Below are 27178 nucleotides of genomic sequence, written 5' to 3'. Positions count from 1 at the left end.
GGAATAAATTATACTTACAAAGGCAAAATAAATTAGTTTTGGTAGAAACTAGAGTATAAGCAACTGCCAAACAATGCAAACACACAAACTTAGATACTATTTTCACAGAGAAAAGGAAACTATAAATCCTTACCAAATTTTTCAGAGCTAATGTGGGGGTGGAGAGTGAGAAGATGCTCTGTTAACCTGTAACCTTAAGAAATATATAATTAACCAGGACATGATATTACTCAAATAGTCATATTATTCACAATTTTCTGTAAAGATTGTAGCGACAAAAGACTGTAGGATGACTTCTTCTCCATTATGGAGAGAATCAAGTAATGACTTCAGTAAGTGAACTGGAAACATAACCCACCTTAGTTTTCCAGCGGAAGTAGGGCAACGAGAAAGTCAGCCAGGAGCTGATGGAAACACCTATAGTCAAAATAATGTCTGTTATACTGTAAAAGCTCTTAGTCTTTTGATTTGTGCATTGATCAAAGATCATTTCAGGGTTGAAACTGTTGAATCCTAAGTGAACAGGTAAAGAGCTTCAGGTTCCCTGGTAATTTGGAGATTCCTTCCCTCAGAGGACATAGTAATTAGCCCGGGAGGATACTCAGCCAAATCTAGTATGCTATTGTGGGTCTCTTGACAATGTGTAACTCAGTGGCCTTCACCACTCGTGATACCGAATGCACACACAAGAAAATGGATTTCTCTAGCAAATAAGATGTTAAAATATTAGCTTGGTCTTAACAGATGGTCCTCCAAATTTAATCTGGTTTGATAATTTTAGAAGACATAAATTTTTGTTTGATCAGAATTGATTATCAGAGCACACTCCTGGTTAAATATTCTGGATTTGAAAAAGAAATTTAGTTTCACTCAGGGGTTCAGCAAGCTGATGTCAGGTTTGTTGTTGTTGTGATGGTGGTAGTGGTTTTCTTGTGAGGTTCGGTTTAAGACCCACCTATGAAGCTCTTTACCATCTCCTTCTTTCTTCCTCATTCTAGAAGTATTTCTCCTCCAGAGCAGTAGGTGCTTAAACAACACGTGCCAATGAGCTAGAAAGAAGCATCTATTAATTTGGTAACAGGCAAGCAGTATTTACATATTTCGGCCTGAGAATTGGATGTTGATTTAGAGGCGACGAAGTATCTCTAAGGAAGTTTCTTAGATTTAAACCTCCCTTATAATTTCTGGCTTCATGTTAAATATGTAACAGTTTCCCTCTCATAGCATTTTGTGGAAATTGGTAATGTAGATGGCCATTTACAAAATGGGAACTGGGGTGAATACACGCACGACCTTTCCTGGGACATCTCATATTTCTATGCCAATTATTTTATTAAATTCTCACAATATCCCTTGGAGAGTTTACCTTTGGTTTTCACTTCATAGATGAGGAAACAGTATAAAAGAACTGGAGTTACATGGATTGTAAATAGCAAAACTAGATCTTAACCTATGAGAATGATTCTAAAAGAATGTTCAACCACAATGTTCCATTTCTCAATTAAAAGCTACAGTATACTGCAAAGTGCCAGGGAATTGTTCATCTCTTCTGTTTGGGAGAAATTGTATTTAGAGAGTAGGTAAGAGACAAAGTTAGAAAGAAAGGTGGAAGCTGCATAAATATAATTTTATAAGCAATATTAAAGTTTCTACATCTTTCTTCTCCTTAGTTGGCTTAGTCTGGGATATGACATGAAGTTAAAACATGTGCATTTCTAGAGGGGGTTGTGAACATATGTATACACCCAGGTCTGTAGGTGAAGAAGAAACTGTGAAGAAACTAACAAGAGACAAGGTGGTATTTGCCATTAAGTTTACAATGAGGACTGTAATGTGTTCCACTTAATACCTGTTGTAGATCAAATACTATGTTTTCATTATTTTAGTGCCTTTTCCCCCTTTCACTCTCAAACATTTCCCAGTTTGGGCAATAAATTGTATTGCAGTAGTATCTATAATAAAATATTCAAATAATTTCATTTTTGTTTAAGTGCTTTTGATGCTTTATTGAGATCTTAATGTATCCTTAAATATTTCTTGGAATATTTTATTTCTAGGAAAACAGACTTGATCATTCCTTCAGATATTTGTTGAAAGCACTGAAATAGCCACTGAAGGGTGGAAATGAATCCACAAATGAAGGTGACAGCCTATGAGCAAAAGCGATAATGGCGAGATGATTATAACAGAATCTTATAACAGAGGTAGGTAAAGTCATTTCCGGAAAGAAGAGGCTTGATCAAGGATAGGAGCTTTGTCCTGGACATAAAATATGTGAACAAGAGTTTATGTGGTGGTCACTGTAGCTGAAGAATATTTTAGAAAAACAAGTGAGCAAAAACATACAAGCCCTCAGCAAACTGAAGGCTACCAGGGGCCAGAGTAAGGGGCCAGCTCTTTCTGCCTCCAATGCCGAGCAGCAAGAGGATACAGAGAGGGGAAAAAAGCAGCAGGAATTTCTCTCATATTCTCTGGTCATACATAAGGACTCTCCTTTCTTGGAGTTTTGGATACCTGACCAGCCACCACTGCAACTGTCACCACCACTGCCATAGAATTTCCTGGGAGATACAGCAGTAGAAAACATAAATTCTCTTTGATCCCATGAGGCCCCCTTTCTCCTTCTTTAGACTAAAATTAAGTGGGTTTTCTTGGAGTTCATTCTGTCTGTACCTGATGTATAGTTCCTGTTTTCCAACTGTCTCGGTCCTACAGCAGGGGATGCCAGAGGGGAAAAGTGGTTCAATAGTACTTCAGGTTCTGGTTTCTTTCCTTAATCTGCCTGCTGCCACTTACTTTACAGGCTCCTCAGAGAACTGCTACATACATTCCATCCAGGGTTTTAACTTCCTTCATGGAGAGAGACAGAGTGGAATATGTTTACTCCATCTTGACTAGACATCCCGGAAAGGATGGGATATCCCAGAAAGGATGTCTTCATTACTGTAAGAAGATTGGCTTCATGACTAAAAGTATCCAGAAACTTTTTATCTGAAACTTGAGAAAGTCATTGGACCCATCTTAGATTTCACCCAAGAGCTGGGGGAGAAAAGAATAAAGTTGTTTTATGAAGTGTCTTTCAACTTAATGCTTCCATATGGTTAAATTTTTAAAAGGAATATTTACAAGTATTTCACTTTAGTAATCAATTCTACAGAGCCAACAGGAAAAAAAAAAAAAGTCAGTCTGAAAATACTTGAAATGCTTAATTATTTTTCAGAGTAGACAGTAAGGAAGAAAAAGCCCCAGATCCTAACTTTGGCTCTCCGCTTCACTGAATTACCAAAATAAGGGAAGTCTTCAGTCATGGCTTCAGATCAGGACAAGAAGGGAACTTCATCATGCCCATGTTATTGTTGGGGGATTGATCCAAAAAGAAAAGACCTAAGTTTCAGCTGGTCCCAAACCATGGAGAATTTTACCCACACAAAGCCCCCATTTGCCAATGCAAATCTAGTAATTGGACACTTAATTACCCTATTTGCACACATAAATGAGGGGTGTTCCTGCAAGAAATCAGAGTCCACTCTTATAACTTTGGCCGCAAGCAATGAAACCACATGCTTTTGTCAACAGTTAAGTTGATTAGAATTGTGTTTATTTCTGCTCATGTTAGGCCACATGTATTTTCATTGGAGCCTGATGTCTATTGAGTTAAAAGCTTAGTTTAAAAAACCTATGTCATGCAGAAAACCTAGATAGTAATTGCCAACTATGTGCCAAGAATCCTTTCATCATGTAGAGAATACAAGGTCTGAATAAAAAGAAATATTCTTTGCAACCTCATATGCTTGGGCAGACTCAGCAGTCTTATCGTCATAATAAAGACAGAAGGGCCTTTTAAAAGAATACTTTCAGCAAAATTTCCAGCATGGATTACTGTTTTGGGTAAATGGCTCAAACATTGAATTTTCCCATTTCCCTAGGGCAGGTAAAGGAGTGAATTTTCTCTGAATATCTTCTAGCTAGACAGTATCCTAACAATGTCCTTAGGGGGAAAAATGTTCTTTCATTTGGAAGCATGTATTGTGAGTAGGCCCATCTGGGTTTCCTCCCTATGAATAGAAACACCAAGATTTGGCCATTTTCTGATCTTTGATTATATGCAGGCCTGAGTTCTAGTCCTGGCTCTAACTCAAACTGTGTACTATTGGGGATAGATTCAGTTCCTTACAAGTGCTGAAAAAGAATGGTGAAGGGAAAGCTTGCCAGGGAGAATCAAGCAGTAAGTCTGGGAAATGGAGGCAGGCACGGGAGGCCTCTAAGGTAGCAATGGTGGAGGAAGATGAGCAGTAAGGAATTATCATTAGATTTGGTGATTTGAAGGTCAATAGTAACCTTTCCTCTGTCTTGGTCACTAGGTGCTTAATAAATATATTTGGAGTGAATGACTTAATTATCAGCACAATTTGCTGAGCACCCTTTGCCCGGGAAGCAACATGCAAGGAGTCTGGAATACTCAGAAAAAGAAAATGGGCTCCTGCCTACAATAGAGTTGTGAGAGTACTCACCAAAGAGTAAAAACTAGCCAAGGCGAAACAACTGAGCAAGACAGTCAAAGATGTAATGTGAAATGAGGGAGCAAGATGAGTTCTTACATAGTGATAGGATGCTTACTGTGTATTGCATTCCGTAGAGGGGTTCCCCTCCCTCCTGAAGTACAGGGGATCAAACTATGGAAAGACGGAAGCTGGATTGTCTCTACCACTGCTGTGATCATCTAAGGTTCAGTAGATGCCAACCAATGCAGAAAAGCTGTGCACGCAGGAAGGCCCCACCCCAACACAGTGAAAACCAGAGGACTCTGGAACCAGGCCTGAATTCTGGCAGCCCAGAGGTAGAGTACTTTATTTCATCACTTCTTTTGTCTCTCTGCATTATGGGGCATCACAACTCTCTTACTTGGACTCCATCTTCTTTCATTATTTCTCATGTGGACATGGGGGATACACACACACACAGACACACACACACACACACTATATATATAAAATAAATATAATAAATGCTAGATTATTATTGTTTTATTTCCAAGGCAAATATTCAAAAGAAATTCTACTTATGTGTTACGTGTGAAAACAGTTATGCGTGAAAACTGTTAGTTTGAGAACAGAAACAGAAGTACGGGCCCTGTCTGTCATATCCATCACTATAATCAACTTCCTCACCATCCCATCCCTCAATAAGACATGTTTTAAAATCTTCATCACTATTTTTTTTCCTTCTTTCCTCCTTCAATTCTCTTTCTTCCTTTCTTTCTCTCTCTTTCTTTCTTTTCTTTCGAGAAGCTGCAAGTGCTATTGTGATGGGCTTGGCCGGAAATTATTGAAAAGTGACTCTTCTAGTTGAACATAGAAGTAACAGTGTTAAGAAGTGTTATCAGTGGCTAAACACTCTGACCAAACTTTAGAGGTCAGGGGGTTAAGAAAAATATTTTTTCACTTTTACAAACCTGTGAACTTCAGCTGTGTCCTGTTGGTTTAGAAGCAGAAGAGAGGAGAAGAAATTACCTTTAGTAAGTGTTGACTAGATTTCAGGCTCATTAACCAAATTATCTCAGTTAACTCTCTCTGCCACCTTCAGGTAGGTATTAATATTTACTTTATAGATGAGGAAGAGTGTTGTTTAGAGAAGATTGGCAACTTGCATAGGATTACCTAGGGAAGGAAAAAAATCAGAAGGCGTGTTCTATGACCTTGAATATTGGTGTTTTTTCAAGCTGTGGGTCAATAAGTCAATTTAATGTATCATGACTAGAGTTTTTTAATTAAAAAACAGACTAAAATATATTTGAAAATATCCAAGTACCATTTCCTGAAGCTTTTGCTTTATCTAGTGCACATGTGTGTGTGTGTGTTTGTGTGTGTGTGTGTACTATGTTATGATGAAAAATGTATTTCTCTCTGAGTTGTAGTCAAGTTTGAAAGCCACTGCAATTGCCCATACTGGTGCTATACAGTAAGAAAAAAAAAGTCTAGTTAATTGTCATTGGGGTAATTACATAATTTATAATCCAAACAAGAACACTTTGGAAAATGAAGGAAATTTTATCATTAACTTCAGGAGGTTAGCAGACATAACAGGGATTGTTCTGGGAAAAGTTAAATGAGCATTCACCCCAATAAACATTGCTATGGTCTGAATGTTTGTGTTCCTCCAAAAGTCATATGTTGAAGATTAATCCCCAATGTGTTAGTATTAAGAAGTAGGGTATTTGGGGGAGGTGATTAAGTCGTGAGAGTGGAACCCTTACAAATAATATTAGTGCCCTTGTAAAAGAGGGCTGGGAGAGTTTGTTTGCTCCTTCCACCATGTGAAGATATAGCAAGAAGGATGGAGCCCTCGCCAGCCAAACCCCACCACAGCCTTGATCTTGGACTTTCCAGCCTCCAGAACTGTGAGAAATAAATTCCTGTTGTTTATAAATTACCCAGTCTAAGGTATTTTAGTTATAGAAGCCCAAAAGGACGGAGACAGTCACCCACTTCCCATCCTCATATCTTACATTTTAGCAACAAAATGACGGGTAAAAAATAGAAAATACATTTAGGAGAGAATGTGTGACATATTTTCTACTCAGGGAGGTAAAACAACTATTTCAGGTTACAGATACATGTTTTTTCCCCAGCACACTATTAAAGTTCTAAATCATTGTATAATGGTGCAAAGAATATATTCTTTCTCCTATTCAGAGACTGCAATGTTTGTCAGCACAATCTGGCATTATTAATGCTTTGTTAGTAATTAAACTATGAAAATATTGAATAAATACCTATAATATAAAATGACAACTTTCTTGTAACAGGGGCATATAGGGTATCATAGTTTTGTGCTTGTAACTAATTCTATGCAATACCTATTGCATTTTTATGGATAACAGAAAAGCATTGTAAGTTTAACTTCACCGCTTTATCTTCACTACATTTTACAACATGTGTATGATATCAGTATAAAGGCTGACATTCTAAAGTAAATGGCTGGATGGCAATACATGGAGGATCAAAGATCATATGACTTATACTATGTGAAAATATGGATGTTCCATCTGCGGACAGTGCTTAGTGACTTTTGGAGAATGTGCAGTCTTTCATTATTCCCTGCTCCTCTTCTGCTCACCATTGATACCTGCAGGAAAAGAATAAAAAATGTCAAGTTATTGGGAGTACCCAGCTTTTTTGCTGCCATTTTCCATCCAGATTTTTTTCCTGTACTTTGTTTATTTAATATATGTAATTATGATCTATATGCTAGTTACTGTGCTAAAACACTAGGAATAGAAAAATAAGTTAGAAGTTTTATCTGTCCTCGAAGGTTGTATCGTCCAGAGAGAGAGAAGGAGAAAGAGAGAGAGAGAGAACAGATAAAAGACTACACAATATGACAAAAGCTATAATAAATGAACAGAATTCTCTGGACACTCAGATTGCTAAAGAGACTCTGCTGTGGACTGAATGTGTCTACTCCAAAATTCATATGTTGAAACTTATCCCCAATTTGATGATATTTGAAGGTGGGGCCTTTGGGAAGTAATTAGGTCATGAGAGTGGAGCCCTCATGAATGGGATTAGTGCCCTTATGAAAATAAGAGACATGAGCTCTTTCCTTCTGCTGTGTGCCATGTGAGGCTACAACAAGAAGGTGGCCATCTACAAACCAGGAAGTGGGTCCTCATTAGACACCAAATCTGCCGGAACTTTTATCTTGGGACTTTCTCAACTCCAAAACTGTGAGAAATAAATGTTTGTCGTTTAAGTCATCCAGTCCATGGTAATTTATTATTGCAGCCCACACTAAGACAGACCACCTCTGCCTAGGAAAGTCAAGAAGGCACAGAAAGAAAGAGAGAGAGAGAAAGGGGAGGCGGGGTGGGGGTTGGACAAAGATAATGTATTGTTTCTAGCAGAGGAAAAAACATATGCATGGCCTGGAGTCCTGAAATGATAAGGTATGTTCTGAGACTGGTATAGCTTCTTACAGATGAGTACTGGAAGTGAGGTTTAGAATACAAAGTGGTGCTAGATTGTGAAAAGTTATGTTACAAAGCCCATGTGTATTGCACAGATAGAAGTCAGATAATAGATAATGTTAAGTGTGGGAGGAAAATAATCAAGATTAATTTTTATCTTTAATAGAAAGAGAACTTCATAGGAGGATGGTTGATAGGCTGTGATTGGAAGATCCTGTGATATTATGTCCAGCAGGAGATGAGAGCTACAGCAGGTTAGAAATAGCTAGGTAGAGAAGAAGGTCCATTCCTCTCTCCTTGAATCACTGACTGCTTTGACAAATGGATTATAACCAAAGTGTCACTGTACCTAATTCAGACCTAGCCATTAAGAGGACTGGAATCTTCTGCCTTTGACTATTGAAATTCTCAATTGCCACATAAGAAATCCAACTACATTGCATCGAGAAGCCACAAGTCCACAGTCCACAAGTATTGATAAATTACAATGAATTAAATGTCATAGCTTGCTCAGATTTTCTTAGTTTTTACCTAATGTCCTTTTTCTGTCCCAAGATCCCATCCAGGATACCAGATGGCATTTAGTTGTCATGTACCTTAGGCTCCTCTTAGCTATGACTGTTCTTCAGGCTTTCCCTGTTTTTGATGACCTGACAGTGTTGAAGAGCGCTGGTCAGGTATATTGTAGGAATGCCTCTATATTAGAATTTGGTATTTTCTCATGATTAGACTGGGATATTAATTTTGGGGAGAAAGATCACAGAGGTAATGTCTTTGATCCACTTTGAGTTAACTTTTGTATGTGATGTGAGGTAGGGATTCAATTTCATTCTTTTCCCATGGGTATAGAGTTGCCCCAGCACCATTTGTGACAAAAACTTTGTTTTACCTTTTTAAAATTTTTTTGAGAGGAGGAGGAGTATTCTGGATGATTTACATTTTTATGTGAATTTTGGGGTCACCTTGTCAATTTTGGCAAAATTAGGTAGGATTTTTATAGAAATGGTGTTGAATCTGTAAGTCAATTTGGGGAGTATTGCAATAGTAATAATGTTAAGTCTTTCAATCCTTGAACATAAGATGTCTTTCCATTTATTTAGGCCTTCTTAAGTTTCTTTCAAAATGTTTTCTTAATTTTATTTTCTGATTGTTCATGCCAAGTATATAGAAATACAATTAATTTTGTATGTTGATCTTGTGTCTTTCAATTTTGCTGAACTTTATTCATTATAATAGTTTTAGTGAAATCCTTAGGATTTTCCATATTCAAGATTATGTCATCTGTGATTATAGTTTCACTAATTTCTTTCTAGATGCCTTTTATTTCATTTTCCTTCCTAATTTCCCTGACTAGAAATGTAACTGCCCAATGGTCAGAGGCGTTTGAACCAGAGCAACTCCGTCTTGAATATGGTCTGAGTAAAATGAGGCTGAGATCTACTGGGCTGCATCCCTAGACAGGCATTCTAAGTCACAGGATGAGATAGGAGGTTGGCACAAGATATGGGTCATAAAGACCTTGCTGATAAAACAGTTTGCAGTAAAGAAGCCAGCTAAGACCCATCAAAACCAAGATGATGATGAGAGTGACCTCTGGTCATCCTCACGGCTACACTCCCATCAGCACCATGACAGTTTACAAATGCCATGGCAATGTCAGGAAGTTACCCTATATGGTCTGAAAAGGAAAGACATGAATAATCCACCCCCTTTTAAGCACATAATCAAGAAATAACCATAAAAATGGGCCACCAGCAACCCTTGGTGCTGCTCTGTCTATGGAGTAGACATTCTTTTATTCTTTTATTTTCTTAATAAACTTGCTTTCACTTTAAAAACTCACCCTGAATTCTTTCTTGTGTGAGATCCAAGAACCCTCTCTTGGGGTCTGGATCTGGACCCCTTTCCAACAACACAATGAGTTCATTTTTTCCCACTGCCCAGATGGAGCCTACTTAACAAGGCAGGGGTATTGCAATAGAGAAAGAGTTTAATTCAAACAGTGCTGGCTGAACAGGAGACTAGAGTTTTATTATTATTCAGATCAACCTTTCTGAAAATTGAAAATCAACCTTTCTGAAATGGCTAGTTTGGTGGGCAAGTGAATAGGTGCTGCTGATTGGCTGGGGGTGCAATCATAAGGATATGGAAAATAGTTCTCATGTGCTGAGTCCACTTCTGGGTGGGACCACAGGGCTGGTTGATAGGCCCAAGTGGAGCTACTGGTGGTCATAAATGCAAAAACTGGAAACAACATCTCAAAAGCCTAATCTTAGGTTCTGCAATAGTGATGTTATCTGCAGGGATAATTGGGGAAGTTGCAAACCTTGTGACCTCTGGAATAAAGGCTGCTAATTTTTTATATCTACACCTTAGCAGAATTCAGGCTACTGTCATACTCCTAACCTGGTGGTCTTTTATTAGCTTTACAAAGGTGGTTTAGTTTTGAGGAAAGGCCATTATTATTTAAACTATAAACTAAATTTCTCCCAAAGTTAGCTTGGTCCAAGCCCAGAAAAGCCTGAGAACAGTTTGGAGGTTAAAGGCCAGAGACTTGGTTAGATCAGATCTCTTTCATGACATAATTTTCTCACTGTTACAAATTTTGCAAAGGTGGTTTCAGAAACTCCAGTAAAATTTTAATAGAAGGGGTGATAGCACATACTGTTGTCTTGCTCCTGATTTTAGCAGAAAGCCATTCAGTTTCTTACCATTAAGTATGATATTAGCTGTGAGTTTTTGCAGATACAAATTATTAGATTCAGAAAGTTTCTTTCTACTCTTAGTTTGTTGTATTTTTATCATGAAGTGGTACAAATTTTGTCAAATACTTTTGCTGTAATCTGATGATTATGTGGTTTTAGTACTTTATTGTATTAATATGTTTATTACATTATTGATTATCAGATGCTAATCCAAACTTACATTGTTGGGATAAATCTCACTTAGTCATGGTATGTAATGTTTTTATATGTTGCAGGATTAGGTTTGCTAGTATTGTGTTGAGGATTTTTGCCATGTATGTTTATAAGAGATGTTGGTCTGTAATTTTATTTTCTTGTGATGTCTTAACCTGTTTGTTTTTTTTTTATACTTTAAGTTCTGGGGTACATGTGCACAATGTGCAGGTTTGTTACACATGTATACACGTGCCATGTTGGTTTGCTGCACCCATTAACTCATCATTTACATTAGGTATTTCTCCTAATGCTATCCTTCCCCCACCCCCCTCACCCCATGACAGGCCCTGGTGTGTGAAGTTCCCTGCCCTTTGTCCAAGTGTCCTCATTGTTCAATTCCCACCTATGAGTGAGAACATGTGGTGTTTGCTTTTCTGTCCCTGTAATAGTTTGCTCAGAATGATGGTTTCCAGCTTCATCCATGTCACTACAAAGGACATGAACTCATCCTTTTCTATGGCTGCATAGTATTCCATGGTGTATATGTGCCACATTTTCTTAACCTGTTTTTTTTTTTAAATCAGAGTAATATTAACCTCACAGAATGGATTGTGAAGTATACTTTTTTTCTTTTCTTTTTTCTTCTTCTTCTTTTTTTTTTTTTTTTTTGAGACAGGGTCTCACTCTGTCACCCAGGCTGAAGAGCAGTACCACCATTATGGCTCACTACAGCCTCAACCTCCTGGGCTCAGGTGATTCTCCCACTTCAACCTCCCAAATAGCTGGAACTAAAGGCCCATGCCACCATGCCCAGCTAATTTTTTGTATTTTTTGTAGAGATGGAGTTTCACCATGTTGCCCAAGCTGGTCTTGAACTCCTAGGCTCAAGTGGTTCACTCACCTCAGCTTTGTTAAGTGCTGGGATTACAGGCATGAGCTACCATGCCTGATCTCTTTTCTAGTTTTTGAAAGATTATTGTTAATTGTTCTGTAAACATTTGGTAGAATTCACTAGTAAAGTGATCTGAGCCATGGCTTTTCTTTGCAGAAAGTGTTTTGATGACTAATCATATCTCTATTTTTTATAAATATACTCAGATCTTCTGTTTATTCTTGAAAAAGTTTATGTAGTTTATGTCTTTCTAGGAACTTACTTATTTCATCTAGATTATCTAATTTGTTGGTATACATTTCCTCATAGTGTTCTTTTTGATCCATTTTTTTATTTCTGTAAAATTAATAGCAATATTCCCTTCTTTATTCCTGATTTTAGCAACTTGAATATTCTCTCTTATTTTTTCCCTTTTGTCAGTCTAGCCAATAGTTTGTCAATTTTGTTGTCTCCTCAAATAATCAAGTTTGGTTTTGTTGATTTTTCTCCTTTTTTTATTTCCCATTTTATTAATTTTATTCTAATCTTTATTATTGCTGATTTTTCTCTATTGCTTTTCTATGTCCCATTTTATTAATTTCATTCCAATTTTTATTATTGCTTTTCTTCTGCTAGATTTGGATTTAATTTGTTCTCTTTTTTTCAGCTTTTTGAGGTGGAACTTTGTTATTGATTTGAGTCTTTTTCTTTCCTAATCTAAACATTTAGTGCTATAAAATTCTCTCGGCATTGTTTTAGCTGCATCCCATAAGTTTTATGTGTTTTGTATTTATTTTCATCCACCTCAAAGAATTTTCTAACTTCTTAAGATTTCTTTTTAGACCTATTGGTTATTTAGGAGAGTGTTGTTTAATTTTCACATATTTGTGATTTTCCCTATTGTCTTTCCATTATTAATATCTGCTTTCATGCCACTGTTATCGAAGAACATCTTTTGTATGATTCCAAAAGTATTGAGATTTGTATTATGGCCTAGCATAGAGTCTATCCTGGAGAATTTTCCATGTGCACTTGAGAAGAATGTGTGTTCTACTCCTGTTAACTAGAGTGTTCTATAGACATAGATTGTAGTTTATTCGTAGTGTTTTTCAGATCTTCTATTTCCTTATTGATCTTCTGCTTAGTCGTTTTATCCATTATTGAAAGTGGAATGTTGAAGTCTTCAACTATTATTGTTGAATTGTGCATTTCTACTTTAAATTCTGTCAGAGATTGCTTCGTTTATTTTGAGGTTTTCCTGTTAGGTCTATGAATGTTTATTATTATTATTATATCTTCCTGATGGATTAACTCTTTAATTATTATCTAATGTTCTTCTCTATCTGTAGTAGCATTTTAAACTCTTTTAAAAATATTATTATAACTACACAAGCTTTCATGTGGCTGCTGTGTGCATGATCAATCTTTTTCCACCCTTTTACTTTCAACTATTTGTGTCTTTGTATCTAAATTTTGTCTCCTATTGATGACATTATAATTGGATCATGTTTTTATGCCCAGTCTATTTCTGCCTTTTAATTGGGTTGTTTAATCTATTCACATTTAATGTTTTTGTTGATATAGTTAGATTTATGCCAGCCATTTTGCTTTTTCATTTCTATATGTCTTCTGGCTTTTTCCTCCTTTCCTCTTTTACTGTTGTGTTTTGCACTGAGTGCATATTTTCTACTGTAACATTTTAATGCCTATAATTTTTTTTGGAGTTGTAATTTATTTATTTATTTTATTTTTATTATACTTTAAGTTCTAGGGTACATGTGCACAACGTGCAGATTTGTTACATATGTATACATGTGCCATGTTGGTGTGCTGCACCCATTAACTCCTCATTTATATTAGGTAGATCTCCTAATGTTTTCCCTCTCCCCTCCCCCCACCCCATGACAGGCCCTGGTGTGTGATGTTCCCCTTCCTGTGTCCAGGTGTTCTAACTACAGCTTTTAACTTATTTTCTTAGGGGTTGTTCTTGAGCTTAACATATACATCTTACCATAACCTACTTAAGATATATATTGTCTTGATTCCAGAGAGATAAAGAAATGTTACTTCCATACAATTCCATTCCCTTTCCCTTTTTTTTGTGCTATTATTGTTGCATATATATTACATCCATATATATTACAAACCCAACAATACATTATTGTAATTATTACTTTATATAACTTTATGTCTATTAAAGAAGCTGAGGAAAGAAACGAGAACAAATATATGTTTATAGTTTGTTATACTAACCTTCTTTTGAAATGTTTCTTGTTATTTTAATTTGTTCCTGTGGATTCAAGTTACCATCTGGTGTCATTTTCTTACTTCATACACCTTTACTATCATTCACCTACTTTGTAATGTTAATTGTCAAATATTATATCTTTATGTTTTAGGCCCAACAGTTTAATTACATAGTTTTATTAAATTACTTTTTAATCACTGAAGACATTGAAAGAAAGAAAATATACATTTATACTGTCTTTTAATAGTGCCTTTATTGGTGCTTTTTAAAAATGGATTCAAATGACCATCTGGAATTATAGCTTTCAGCCTGAAAACTTCTTATAGTATTTTTTGTAAAGTATATCAGCCACCAATAAATTCTATCAGTTTTTGTCTATCTGATAATGTTTTTATTTCACCTTTGGTTTTGAAGGATAGTTTTACTGAATATAAGTCTCTTGGTTGACACACTGTTGGGATTTTTTTTTTCCTTCCAGCACTTTTGATACAATTGACCTCTGAACAACACATGCTTGACTGTATTTGTCCACTTACACATGGATTTTCTTCTGCCTCTACCAACCCTGAGATAGCAAGACCTCTTCCTACTTCCCCCAGCCTATGCAATGTGATGACAATAAGAATGAAGACCTTTATGATGACCTAATTCCACTTAATGAATAGTAAATATATTTTCTTTTTCTTATGATTTTCTTTTTTTGTTTGTTTGTTTAAGACAGAGTCTCGCTCTGTTGCCCAGGCTGGAGTGCAGTGGTGTAATCTTGGCTCACTGCAACCTCTGCCTTCTGGGTTCAAGTGATTCTCCTGCCTCAGCCTCCTGAGTAGCTGGGATTACAGGTGTGAACCACTAGGCACGGCTAATTTTTATATTTGTAGTACAGACAGTGTTTCACTATGTTGGCCAGGCTGGTCTCAAACTCCTGACCTCAAATGATGTGCCCACCTTGTCCTCCCAAAGTCCTGGGATTACAGGTGTGAGGTACCACACCTGGCTCTTTGTTATGATTTTCTTAATAACATGTTTTCTCTACCTTAGTTTATTGTGGGAATAGAGTATAAAATGCATATAACATACAAAATATGTGTTAACCGACTGTTTATTTTATCAGTATGGCTTTTGGCCAACAGTAGGCTATTAGTAGTTAAGTTTTAGGAAAGTCAAAAGTTATATGAGGATTTTTGTCTAAACAGGAGATTGGTGCCCCTAACTTGCGTGTTCTTCAAGGGTCAACTGTATATGGTCCCAGTGCCTTCTGACTCTCATTGTTTTTTATGAGAAGTCAGCTGTTTATATTATTGCAATTCTGCAGTATGTGTTCAGTCATTTTTGTTTTTGATACTTTCAGAATTTTCTCTATCTTCGTCTTTCAGCATTTTTCTATGATGTATACAAATTTAAATTTATTTGTGCTTGTCTTACTTGGAGTTTATGGAGCTTCTTGGATGTGCAGATTAATATTTTCAGCCAATTTGGAAGGTTCCAGTCATTATTTCTTCAATTTTTTTTGTTTTTTTTAAATTATCTCTTCTTCTTCTGGTACTCCTATTATCATATGTTGATGCTTTTAATGGTATTACACATTTCTGTGAGGATTTATTCATTTTTCTTCATTTTTTTCTTTCTATTCTTCAGATTTTATAATCTCTATCAATGTATCTTAGAGTTCACAGATTCTTTTTGTCTATCAGTTCAAACCTGCTACTGAAACCCTCTAGTGATTTTTTTATTTTGGTTATTATGCTTTTTAACTCCAGAATTACCACTTGGTTCTTTTTTATAATTTTCTTATCTCTTTTTTGTTGTTCTCTATTTAATGAGATGTTGTCATATCTTCTTTCACGTCTTTAGACATATTTTCTTTTAGTTCTTTGAATGTATTTAAAATGGCTCTTTTAAAGTCTTTGTTAAATCTGACATCTGGGCCCTTTTACAGTCAGTTTTTGTTGCCCTCTTTTTTCCTATGTATGGGTCACAATTTCCTGTTTCTTTGCATGTCTTGTGATTTCGTTAATTGTTGTTGAAAACTGGAAATTTGTTAAAGCAACTCTGGATACTAATTCACTTCTGTCCTCACAAGAGTTTGTTTTTGTTGCAGTTTGGTTGTTTTTTGTTTGTTTGTTAGTTTGTTTTTTGTGACTTCACAAACCTATTCTAGTGAGATCTCTTTCCTCTGAAATGTAGCCTCTGTTGTAATTTCTCAAGGGTGTAGTGTTGAGTATCTGCACAGACAACCTGGGATGACTGATTTTGGCAGTACTCTCTTTGAGTGTTTCTTTCTATGATCTTTCTATTAAGTTGTCTGCCTTTGGTATTACACCCAGCTGTTTTGTCAGTAAGGGTATAGCCAAGCAGATTCTACCATTTAGTGAATTGAACTTAGGCCAGTTAGTTGCCTCTCTAAGCCTTACTTTCAGAGTGATATTAGTTAAATGAATAATAATACACATTCTAATATGTTATGCCAGTTAAATTAAATCATGGAAATAAAATCATCTACCATAGGATCCTTGGCCCAATGCATGTAGTTAATGCTTAGTCCCTGTTATCCAGACTTCCTCAGTACATATAAAGTTGATGAGTGTATAATAACAAGACTTCAAATTTCTAAACCACAAATATTACAGAAATAATGATTTTCTTCCCAAATCTGGTTTTGCCTATCTGTTTTATTGGCTGATAGCAAATATCAACTAGAATTAAGCTGCTCATTTCTACTTTCTAGATTCATTGAGCATCAGGGGAGTTCCAGGATGTATTTTGTTCAACATTTGCATATGGCAGGTTAACAGTCAGATTCATCTGAAAAAAAAATCTTTACTGTTAGTACTTACTGATATGTTCTTCCCTAAAGCATCAGCAAAATCAGATTTCTCCTTTAGAGGAAATATAGTAATGCTAGTCATTCACTGAACAATTATTAAGTATCTGGTATGTTTGAGAGAAAAAAGATGCTAGAGATAAGGGAATAGAAAAGGCAAATATTGCTCTATCCTCATGAAACTTATAATCCAGCAGAGTCCAAGCATCAAGGTATTTCAGAAGCACAAAATTTAACTGCTTATGAAACTAAAATTTTTCTCAAGAATTGAGATCAAATTAATGTTTTTGTGATGATATCTTTATAGTCCTGAACAAGGTTTATAAGATACATGGGAAATGGCGTATAGCATTTGGAAGGTAGAGCCAAACTTTTACTTCAGTTGAAGTCTCAAATTGCTTAAAATTCAAAGATGAATAACATATACTATCATCTACCTCCAGGAAATTTTAGTTTCATGTGGGAGATAGGCAAATAACATCAAAACTACATAGCAGTGCCCCTAGCACAAAATGATACGTTCAATAATGGAAACAAATATAATTACTACTTACTAAGTATAGAAAGGTGCTTGAGGAATAAAATGTAAGGTGCTTATGCCATATGAAGTATGATCAAACTTGACCTCTGGGCACAAAGGAAACAAGAGTCATCTAGATACGCATTAATTGGGTACCTTTATTTGTACAGCACTACAATGGGAACTCTGGGGAAGATAAAACCACCTGTCTTCGAGGTTATTACACTGATGAAAAGGACTCAGGACAAAGAACTCAGAGCCAGACCAGTTGCTCAACAATGAGTTTTAGAACTATGAAGACCTTATCTACTCTGAGCCTCCATTTCCTTGTCTGTAAAATTAGAGTAAACATACCATCACCCAGAGCTGTTGTAAAGATTAAGTGCAATAGTGGATTTAAAAGGCACGTGAAAATGTGTTCTGCAAATGTGGAAGTTATCCTTATAATCCAGCAGGAGAAATGCTGAGTTCCTTTTAAGCCAATGAGGCCATCTCTGAAGACCTGAACTCTGTGTGCTCATGTAAAGTAACCAAGTTACCACATCAAACATGCCTTCCCTTATCGGAGGTTATTGTGGAGGTTATTGTTACAATCCAGGAGAAATGCTGAGTTCCTTTTAAACCAATGAGGCCATCTCTGAAGAACTGTACTCTGTGTGCTCACATAAAGTAATGAAGTTACCACATCAAACATGCCTGCCCTTCTTTCTCTAACCAGCTCTATGGTCCCCATTCAATGTAAATCCAACATTGATCATGTGGATGAAATGAATCTAAATGTGGTAGCTTTTGTCCACTTGGAAGCTTGAGCCTGAACATGGCTAATTCTGTACCCACTGCATACTGCCCAATTTCCATCCCCTCTATCCTCACCAATAATTTGGTTTCATTCTCCCATATTAAATCACACCCCACCAAATTATATGCTCCTCAAAGAGTCACTCTCTTCTTGCATTCATCTCTTCATCTTCCAGGGTTCATAGCAGAGTGGTTTGCATGTAACTCGTGCTCAATATTACTTTTAATAAACTTACAAAAGAAAAGACCATTTTAGCTGATGGTGTTTAGTAAAGTTATCTCCAATATTGTTTGATGCTAGCTCTTATGTTTTCTGATGTGTTACAACTAGTATGCAACATTAGCCAGAGGGATAATTTATTAGTTCTAATAATATTTGTTGAGTTCAAACTACATGTTAAGTGTTAGGGTTACAATAATGAGCAAAGCCAAATCTGACTCTGCTTTCATAGAGCTCAGGTTCTGTTTGTTGTTCATTATAAATGAAAACCAAGAAGAATTTAGAAGCAGACTTGGCATTTAGCTGGAACACACAAGTACAGCTGTGTATATGGCCAGAATCTATCTCAGCCAGTGCTTAGGCAACAAGGTTTAGGACATATTTTTATTATCACTTCTAACCAAATATTAACTCTTTAATTCAAAATGTCTACTGCAAAATAGATAAAAATGGCACCACTGATCTGGCCACTTGTAAATAGAGTGTTTCAAACATTTTGATTTACAGTATTAGGTGTAAGATGACTTCTCCTGAATGGTCAATGTCAGCCTATTCCTGAACACAAATGCAATGCAAATGGGGACTCATGTCCATTGTAAATGTACCTACTCAGATAACCTCCTTTACCTGGTTCGAGAAAGTGTTTCCTAGGGTGTATACTTTGTAAACTATCCTCAAGAAATGCTTTTCAAAGCATTCCATGATGAAAATTAGAGAAAAAAAAATCTGTATATGTAAGAGAACACATGAAAGCCCTGAAAAGTGCTATGGTAAAATTAAATTTTAAAAAAGGTTTGACTTGTAACCCAGGTGTCCTCACATTTGTTTCACCGTAGAACCATTTTCCCAAAACACACATATAACTATACTGAAAAAGTAATATTCTAGGCAAGGTGCTTTTGGATACTCTGGTTTAACTTATTCAGATCCTACTCTGGTAATTTCTTTCTTTTTTTAAATTGCCATCATAGGAACTGCATAAATGCATTGAGTTGTTCTCTAAGTCCATTTTGATCAGTTATGTCATCTGCCGAAGTGGCAATCAAAATCCTATTTTGTCTTTTAATAGAGTAAGCAGTTGAGATGAGAGCAATAATAATGGCTGTTTAACACCAGAAAAAGCCAGAGAATGATTCTTTTCTACCTGGATAGGTACAAAGGCCTGCAGAGGATTCATCCTGCAAGCTCATACACAATTCATTCTCATACTTTTATTTCATATTTATTTTTATTGTACTCTTCTTTACTTTGGCAATCTTAGATTAAGTTTCCAATTTTCCAAAATTGCCTGCGGTGAACTCCTATCCCCAGAGATTTTTTTTTTATTAGTCTCTTAAGCAAGTTATACAATTCAAATCACCTCTCCCTGTCCACCCATCTGCTTGTTTTTGCTTTTCTTCCTCTCTGCTGGATTCAGTGTAGAAATCCTCTATGCCTCCTCTCTCTCCCCTCCCTGTCCACTGCCCTAAACTCTCCCCCACCGTTCTGTCTATCCTCTCTGTCAGGGTCCAGGGGCCCCTTCTGTTCACATGGCTCTGGGCCCACCTGTACCGGCCCCATCTGTCAGCAGAGCAGCCTCAGCATCCCACAAACCTGGTGGAGGAAATTCTCCTCTGAAGAATTGACGTCACTAGGTGTTCTCCTGAGAGTTGTGCCCTGAAAAATTAGCTACATTGAGAAAGAATAAAGGGCATTTCAGCATGGAATAGAGGCGTTCTTCCCACTGGCATTAATAAAATACTTCTTCCACACGGGACCACATTTCAGTCCTTCGTTTTGCACATTATTTAACATCAACCTGACAATTTTTTTAAAAGCGGGAATTTAAAAAAGATAATATCTTCAGGATAACCAGAAGTTTAAAAATAATTATTTGTATTATTAAAAATGCATTTTATTTACTAGACCTCCTTATGCAATGTAATTATTTAGAAAATACATTTTTTATTAGACCTCTGTATTCAATATAAATAATTAAAAGTTGTAAGTAAAAATATAAATAATTATTTATATTGCATAAGGAGGCCTAGTAAACAAAATGTATTTTCTGAACCTATCATGACCAAACATATTTGCAAAATTATTTCCTCATATTCTTCCAATTCAAGTAATGCAGTAATCTTTTTGGAAGAAGTCATCCAGTTATAGTTCCTTGGCACTATTTGTAAAGGAGTCAAGGAATCATATCCCAAAGGAAGTGTTTCCTTGAAAGAAAAGCTTATCTCTGATATTTAAAATCCCCTGTCCTCAAAACATATACTCAGTGAAAACAGTGAAGATCTACAATTGAATAATACGGTAAGGCTTGGCTCCCTTTTTCCTGTCTGAAATTTGATTCATATTTAACCCAGATTTGTGTGTTGATTTAGAGACCAAAGTGCCAAGAGGAGAACAGAATGGTCACAGCCAGCCATTGTAGAGAGTATTTGGTGCCAGGACTGAACAAGGTCTCAAAAATGTTGATGGCACCTGAAATTCATACATTAGAACCCTTGATGTACAAGCCGGTGTGTTGGTTCTGATGTTCCCTTGCCTGTTTCCTGCATGTGAGAGAAGTGCTGCAGCGACCCTGTTTATCTGGCCCCTGCACAACATTGTCAGGACACATTTCCATTTTCCAAGTGACTGCTGCCACTGGGCCGCAGTCTGTGCTCATTTCTCGAGTAGCTAAACCCTTTGACACTGTGGTTTTTAATTAAAATTACATTAAAGTTAATCAACCAGAAAGAGGCTGCTGTAGAAGGCAGGTTTGATTGCAACCTGCAAAGGGCACGAAGGCTGCCAACTTGCTAAAGATGTGCCTGCAGATGCCAATCTGCGCACATGAGCCCCATGGTTACAGAGCTGTCGGGGAGAGGTCAGTTCTGTTTGCATTTTCCCTGGAACTGTCAAAAAAATCGCGATGGCAGTGGCATGGCATAAAGTTAAAAAAACAGACAAGCCTCTTCAAAGCACACCATTCCAGCATTTCTGCTACTGCCCCAAACCACTGATGTGAAGCTGTCATGTCCCAACTGTTTCCTCTTCAGACGCAGTTAGGCTCAACTGAGAGCCATTAGGTTTGTTGTTTGAGGAGGCTATAGATACTCTTGGAAGATCTTGTCTTCTACAGGCTAGGTTTCTGGAATAGGATGCTGTGATTGGCTTTGCTTTGCTTTGCTTTGAAAGGGCCAGAGAAAATACTTGAATGCTTCAGGATTCCTTGTTCATCTTCAGGTTCTTTGCAAAAGGGATTCACTGGAAACTGACTACTCATAGCACAGCATATCTTTATGCATTCTGAACCACGACACTATCAAATAAAAATTCACACATAGGACTTTTTATTTGACACTTACTAAATGTTGCAATGGTGTTGAGTCTAAAATGTAAATTATTTTATGTTCATTTCTTATATGATTAATTTACTTATATCTAGTTCTTGAAGTACCTCCCACTTGGTGAGAGATTGACTAGTTCTAGATAAATGAACGAATGAATGAATGAGTGAATGAATTAAAAGAGTGCATCATCTGTCAGAACTAATTCTATCTGTATTTTTTCTCTAAAGCTATATAGTCATGTACCATGTAACGATGTTTTGGTAAATGATGGACCACATGCAACTGTGGTCCCATAAGGTTATAATGGAGCTGAGGAATTCCTATTGTCTAGTGATATCATAGCAATCATAACATCATAGCACAATGTATTACTCATGAGTTTGCAATGATGCTGGTGTAAAGAAATCTATGCTTTCAGTCACACATGTATAGCAATTTTGTAGAGCACATAATACTTGACAATGATAATAAATGACTATTACTGATTTATGTATTTATTATATAATTTATTATTATTTGAGAGTGTACTCCTTCTACTTATTAAGAAAAAGTTAACTGTAAACAGCCTGAGGCAGGTCTTTCAGCAGGTAGTAACAATGCCACAAGAAGGCATTGTTATCATAGATGACAGCTCCATGTGTGTTATTGCCCCTGAAGACTTTCACTGGGACAAGATGTGGAGGTGGAAGACAATGATCTTGATGATCCTGACCCTGTGTGCCTAGGCTAAAGTATGTGTCTGTGTCTTAGTTTTTAACAAAAACAGTTTTAAAAAATAAAAATAACAAATAGAATAAGGAATAAGGATATAAACACATGTTTTTGTACAGCTGTACAATGTGTTTGTGTTTTAAGCCGAGTGTTATTACAAAAGAGTTAAAAAGTAAAAATGTTACAGTAAGCTAAGGATAATTTGTTATTGGAGAAATAAAAAGGAAAATATTTTCCATAAATATAATGTAGCCTAAGTGTACAGTGCTTATGAAGTCTACAGTAGTATACAGTAATGTCCCAGGCCTTCACGATTCACTCACCCTTCACTCACTAGTTCACCTAGAGCAACTTCCAGTCTAGCTAGCTCCATTCATGGTAAGTCTCTTATAAAAATAAACTATTTTAAATATTTTATACCATGTTTTTACTGCACTTCTATATTTAGATACACAAATACTAATTATTGTGTTACAGTTGCCTCACTATTTGGTACAGTAACATTCTGTACAGGTTTGTAGCCTTGGTACAAAAGGCTACACCATATAGCCTAGGTGTATAATAGGCTATACCATCTAGGTTGGTGTAAGTGCACTCCACGATGTTTACACAATAACAAAATCACTAAAAATGCATTCCTCATTAAGTGACTGTAAAACCACCATTACTACAAAAAGTTAGGTGTCATTTTATTTTAAGTGTCAATTCTATTCATATCTGATGCCTAAATCACTATTCTAAGGATTCTGAGGTTGTATCCAAGTAATAAAGCAGAGAGAATGATTTCTGTCAAGGACTATTCTAGTGCTATGGTTTGGGGAACAATAGAAAGATTCTATCAGAATTCCATGGATGCTTGGAAGCAAGTGGACAAAGCCTCATTGCATGAGGCTTTCTACAGGAAAGGGAAGAATGAACTTTGAAGAGGAAATGTAACTAACTTTACTGAGTTTCAGGCTCTGTGAAAACTGGCAAACATTTTCTTCTATATATCCCTGGGAGGCTTCCTGAGTCCATTCCTGATTCTGATTAATCCATTGGTCCCGATATTATTTACTTGTCTATGTATATCTATGGGTCTGTCTGGGTGCTCCATTCAGTAACAAGTTTCTTGAATCAGGTGAGCCCCAGGTGCCATGCATATCATAGCTGTGAATGTTAAAGAGTGGCAAACTGTCTCCCCATAAAAACCTATTTATAAAAACACAGTTTTGTTCTTTGAAAAAGTTAATTCTTTTGCTATAATGTTTAACATTCCTTGGAATCTCAGAAAAGAATTTTCGTGTATGGATATGGTTAATTCATCATTACAGTATCCTCTCCTTATTGATCATATCATGAAAAAAATTGAGCTAAACTCTTAAACACCTCTTTCTTTTAATGAAAACTTATAATCTTTTACTCATAAAATCAGTCAGTATAAATGTTCTTTAAACAGACTTTTAGGGATAACACTTAGAAATAAATTGTCTTCTCTCTTTCATAAAACTGATTTTTTAAAAACAGAAATAAAATGTAAGTTTCTCAATTAGACATTAACATTTTCTATACTCTCTAAATCACATCCCTGATGAGATCCATATAAATATATGATTTTCAGTACAACTTCTAGGTCAAGCAAACTATAATGTAGTATGGCCACATCCTCCAGCTTACCAGAGAAAAGTTGAGTTAAGTATTACAAATATTACAAAGTACATTAAGTCAACCAGCTAATACTTACTGACCATCTACCATGGGGTAGGTACTCTTTGGTGTGAAAAGCATAGCAGTGATCAAAGATGATGATGTTCTGCAACCATGGAGTTTACAGGCTACATATGAGAGAGCAGCTATATAAAATGGCTGTCCTGGAAGCACTATAGGCTAGCTACCCATTAGACGTTTCCTTGCTAATAGAATTTCAGTTTGGTTTGGGAAGGCATTACTACCAACATGGCTGCCCTCTTCATTTCAACCAGATGATACTTCCCAGCTTTGAGCTTGGGATGGCCATGTGACCCAGTTCTAGCCAGTGAAATCTACTAGGAAGTCTGCTGGTAGGGAAGTGGGTTCTTCAAAATATATTTTCATCTCTAATAACAAGAGAATAACCCCTGCCAGGAGTTATTCCTTGCCTCCCTTACTAGCCCACTGTCTCTGCCTTCTATGGAGCCATCCTGTAATCATGGGGCACAAGCACCAAGACAAAAATCCAAATTCTGAGGATAGTAAAACAGAAGGATGGAAACTTGGGGTTTCAACAACATTTTGAACTGCAGCCTCCAAACTAGAACTTCTAGATTTCTTGTTACATAAAACAATTAAATGTTATATCCCTTAAGCTAGTGTTAGTTGGGGATCTATTATTTGCAGCTAAAAGAATCCTAATTGATATAATTGTCTTGTTTTCCAACATAGAAAATAAAACCTTCCAATCCCATAGTCTACTCTACTTCTTCCACTTAAACATTTTACTTATACTATATCTGTATATCACGGTACCTCAAAAATCTCTCTGTTCCTTATGGAAGTCCCTAATGGAGAAACATGTCAAAGGTTAGCTCTTTCTGCCTGAGCAGGTTTTTGGAGTAATATCTCTGTATAGGTCTTTGGCAGGCCTCCAAAAGCTTTCCCCAGTTAATATATATATTTTTTTCTCTTTTCTTGCTTTAAATCAAATAGGAATTCTCTTATCCATAAGAATGCAATTTTCCCGTGCCTCCATATGAATGAACCAATCAGATCATTCTCTGGATTTTGAGCAAAGGCATTAAAGAGGCTGAGGACATATGTGATTAGTTGGGCAGGCTACGATTCATGAAGGAACAGAAGGATGAGGTTGAGCTTGTCATAGGCAACATCTGAAAGCATTATGACTATTCCAGGCAAGATTTTGAGTCCTACTACTACTCAGGTATGCTGGCCGTATGAACCATCTGGAAAGCTGACAAATTTTGACACCTACATTGACAGACTGAATTAAAAATATCTACCTATATGCTTTTCACAAGAGATTCCTGTAGGGTATAAAGACACAGAAAATTGAAAATTACAGATCAGAAAAATACTAAGTATAAGAAAGCTGAAATAGGCTGGGTGCAGTGGCTCACGCCTGTAATCTCAGCACTTTGGGAGGCCAAGGCAGGTGGATCACCTGAGGTCAGGAGTTCGAGACCAGCCTGACCAAAATGGTAAAACCTCACCTCAACTAAAAATACAAAAAATTAGCCAGGCGTGGTGGCAGGCATCTGTAATCCCAGCTACTCAGGAGGCGAGGCAGGAGAATCCCTTGAACTTGGGAGGCAGACGTTGCAGTGAGCTGAAATGGTGCCATTGCACTCCAGCCTGGGCAACAAGAATGAAACTCCGTCTCAAAAGAAAAAAAAAAATTCAACTGAAATGCCCAGATATGTAAATATTTGATATCATAGTGAGCACCTGGGAAGTGACTTAACTCCCTCCAATGGTGAGATCAAAGGGGAATGTTTGCTTTGGGAATGGCCTTCCCATGCTTCATCTCTGGAGGTGCATTGAAGCTCCAGTTAGCCAGTTGAAAAGGCAAGAAAGGAAAAATAGATGATTCTTCCCCAATGGCAGTTGGCCTATGTGCAACTAGTCTTAGCTCTTGGTGGAAAGGTTTAGAGAGTGGTAAAAAATCTTGTTTTTGATGACAAATAAAAGGAAAATTAAAGTATTGATTAATACTATAAAATAAGACACAACACAACCAAACAAAAACCTCCCATGAAACTATAAATAGAGCTCATATTTATGTATTTAATGGTGTAAAATACAGGGGTTTTATTTTGGGAATATTAATAATATGACTAGGGTGAGCCAGAACAGATAACCTATTGAGAAGTCTGTGGGTTTGAATACTCCTTATCATTTGTGTCACATCTGGATTTTTGTTACTGGTTAGTACTTATGAGGTGTTACAGTTTGGATTCTCTCGAACAGCAGATGCTAAGACAGAGTTTAGATTATAGAATATTTATGAGAGCTGAAATCAATACAAGCAAAAGGAAAGGTGAGTGTCTTGGTCTATTTTTTGCTGCTGCAACAGAATACCACAAGTTATGTAATTTATAAAGAAAAGAAGTTTATTTGAGGCACAGTCTGGGGGCTGGGAAGTTCAAGAGCATAGCATCTGGTCAGCACTGGTGAGGGACTTCTTGCTGTGTCAAAACATGGCAGAAAAGCAAGTAAGTGAGCACTCAAGACAGAAAGTGAAATGGGGCCAAACTTATGCTTTTATCAGGAGCCCACTCCCATAATAACTAAGCTACTCCCATAATAATGGCATTAATCAATTCCTTAGGGATTCACCCCCAGGACCTAATCACCTCTTAAAAGTCTTACCTCTAAATACTCTTACAATGGCAATTAAATTTCAATGTGAGTTTTGGTGTCATTCAAGCCATAGCAGGGAGAAAGCAAGCTTAAGCAGAGGGAGATGTCAAACTGGGAAGCAGGCCTGACAGATCCTTGGCCAACCTGGCAGGATACTCTGGCTCAGCATTTCTCTGTCTTGGGCCAGAATGTGTGGGCCTGTACACCACTGTCTTGCTCAGCCATAAGATGCAAGATGCCACAGAAAGGATGTGACCTCAACCGGGTTAGCTCTCTGCAACTGAGGCCAACCCTAAAGGAGCTGCCAGCTGGAGGTAAAATTATGAATGCATATTGTTAACTGTTCCAAGTGACAGTGGCTGTTTCTGATTTCCTTTCTTTATTGAGATAGTCAAGATATTATTTGCCAAATAAATGACTACATACCATGTTTTGGAGGCCCTATTTATCTGCAGTAGCAAAGAT

The sequence above is a fragment of the Pongo abelii genome, chromosome 2 (assembly GCF_028885655.2).
Source record: "Pongo abelii isolate AG06213 chromosome 2, NHGRI_mPonAbe1-v2.0_pri, whole genome shotgun sequence".
NCBI classification, from domain to species: domain Eukaryota; kingdom Metazoa; phylum Chordata; class Mammalia; order Primates; family Hominidae; genus Pongo; species Pongo abelii.
This window is presented reverse-complemented; position numbering follows the sequence as displayed.